Source organism: Prionailurus viverrinus, chromosome C1 (genome assembly GCF_022837055.1).
Source record: "Prionailurus viverrinus isolate Anna chromosome C1, UM_Priviv_1.0, whole genome shotgun sequence".
NCBI lineage: Eukaryota > Metazoa > Chordata > Mammalia > Carnivora > Felidae > Prionailurus > Prionailurus viverrinus.
This window is the reverse complement of record NC_062568.1, coordinates 41,650,736-41,653,056: the sequence shown is the minus strand read 5'-3', so window position 1 is coordinate 41,653,056 and position 2,321 is coordinate 41,650,736. Positions and strand designations below refer to the sequence as shown.

The 2,321-nt window shown below is 34.6% G+C and overlaps 1 pseudogene; it reads right to left on the bottom strand.

The window, feature by feature from the left end:
* Window positions 1–806: 806 nt before the first annotated feature.
* On the bottom strand, window positions 807–1,265 carry LOC125172860 (40S ribosomal protein S11-like; annotated as a pseudogene).
* Between the last annotated feature and the right edge of the window lie 1,056 nt (window positions 1,266–2,321).

Sequence of the window (2,321 nt, the reverse complement as noted above, 5' to 3'; positions counted from 1 at the left end):
AAATCTACAATTATCTCAAAATAAAAGTTTAACTTAAAAAAATGTTCACCTGAATGTTAAGTATTTAACTGCATGTTTACATTTGGGGAAATTTTTACTTCTTAATTTTTGTATTGCTTTAATTTTATGTCTAATTATATATTAGCTATAGACTCAATATATTTTTCTTTCTTTTTTTTTTTTTTTTTTTTTTTGGTTTTAGAAGAAAAGCAGTCATGGGGCGCCTGGGTGGCTCAGTCGGTTAAGCGTCCGACTTCAGCTCAGGTCATGATATCATGGTCCGTGAGTTCGAGCCCTGCATCGGGTCTGTGCTGACAGCTCAGAGCCTGGAGCCTGCTTTGAATTCTGTGTCTCCCTCTCTCTCTGACCCTCCCCCGTTCATGCTCTGTCTCTCTCTGTCTCAAAAATAAATAAAAATTTTTAATTAAAAAAAAAAAAAGAAAAGCAGACAACAATATGGAAAAATATATAGAGAACACATAAATTATCAAAAAGTTTTTGTGAATAAACTATAAATTTCAGATGGTAGTAGATAGGATAGTTTAATACAGATGTTTAAAAAGATACAGATATAAGGCAAGTATTGTAAACATGCTATGTATTATATACCTTTCAATGCCTTCCAGATTGTGGAGTATAATTAAATACCAAACACAGCAACCGATGTTCCAAGATTGATCAGAGTTTGGAAGTCTTTTGGAAGCTTTCAAATGTCTCAAAAGTGTTTTATTTGGAAAACTCTTTTTTTTTTCTTGACTGGAAAAATAACTTTATCTTCTTTGGGGCGTGTGGGCAGCTGTCTAGTCTCAGAACTTCTGGAATCACTTCTTAGTGTCAGCATCCTTCGTGACTTTGAGCACATTGAAGCACACAGTCTTACTCAAAGGCTGGTACTCACCCACTGTGACAGTGTTGCCGATCTGGTCATCCCTGAAGCAGGGGGACAGGTGCACGGACATGTTTTTATAGTATTTTTCAAAGCAGTCGTACTTTCAGATGTAGTGGAGGTAAGCTCAACGGATAACAGTGGTCCTCCACCACACCACAAAGTACCCACCCTCAGATGGAGACATTACCAGTAAAAGGGCATTTCTTGTCAGTGTAGTTCCCCTCAATGGCCTTCTTGGGCATCTTGAAGCCCAGACGAATATTTTTGTAATATTGTGGGAACTTCTCCTTGCCAGTTTCTCCAAGCAAGACTGTCTTATTATTTCAAAGATGGTTGTCTGTTTAAGGTAGACACGCTCAGTCTAAATGTTTGCCATCTTCCCAGTGGCCGGCGAAGAGGCAGAAAAAACCACCATAAAGAGTTTCCTTTTTTAAGAATCACTATATTATTTATTCATTGTATGTCTTTAATTTAAAGAATTAACTTTGGTAAACTTTTAAATTTTGTCAGTGTCAATACACTTCAAGAAGAAATCTTTATATCCCTTGCTGTGGGCTACTGTGATTTTGGAATTAGTATCTGGAAACCTATTTTCACTTTTTTTAAAGGTGTTAAAAATAAATCTTCTAGTCAGAAAAAAAAAAGCCTCATGGTTAAATGAATTAAACTGTCCTCTGTACCTAGCAGGCACCATAAATAATCCATTAAGAGTTTGGGGAACTTCATTTCCACATACCTTATATTATCTACCACATAGCAGATTTACTACATCACCCTGGGTCCTAAAAGACATGAAAGCTTCAAGGTCTGAGTCAATACAAATAGATACAGCAAAAGTTAGTTAGTTCAGGCATGTATTAACTAGGAGTTAACAATTGTTCTTCATCACATTCAATATGCTAATTTTTTGAGATGAAAAATATGTTTTCTGTTTGGAAAACTCAGAACTCATTTAAACTTAGTTTAAAATGTAAGAAGTCCATAGATAAAAATATTACTCAAAATAACAAGAGCAGAGAAAAACAAAACAAAAACAAACCAAACCTTGTAGCAAAATAAAATACCTACTGAAATCTTTTCTTCATGATTACATGAAAATCATATAAGAAAGCTGAAGTACAGTAAGTATTATTTTAAAAAAAATGATTCATCGAGGGTGTTATCAGTCTTTACTTTTAGAACAACAGTGCAAGAACATTCTGAAGAGCAGGTAAAGATAAATTTTGGAAAGCCAAAACCCAAGTTCATCTAAGGAATGTAAGGAAATTCATAAACAGAATGTTTTCAGCATTCCAAATACCTGTGTCCTTTAGTACCCTGGAACGTTGTATTGTTTTTTAAGTACTTTTAAAATTTCCCTGACCTACATGTACCTTCCTCTTAATAGCCTTATGAGGTGATTAGATAGAATAGTCATTATCACACCCATTTT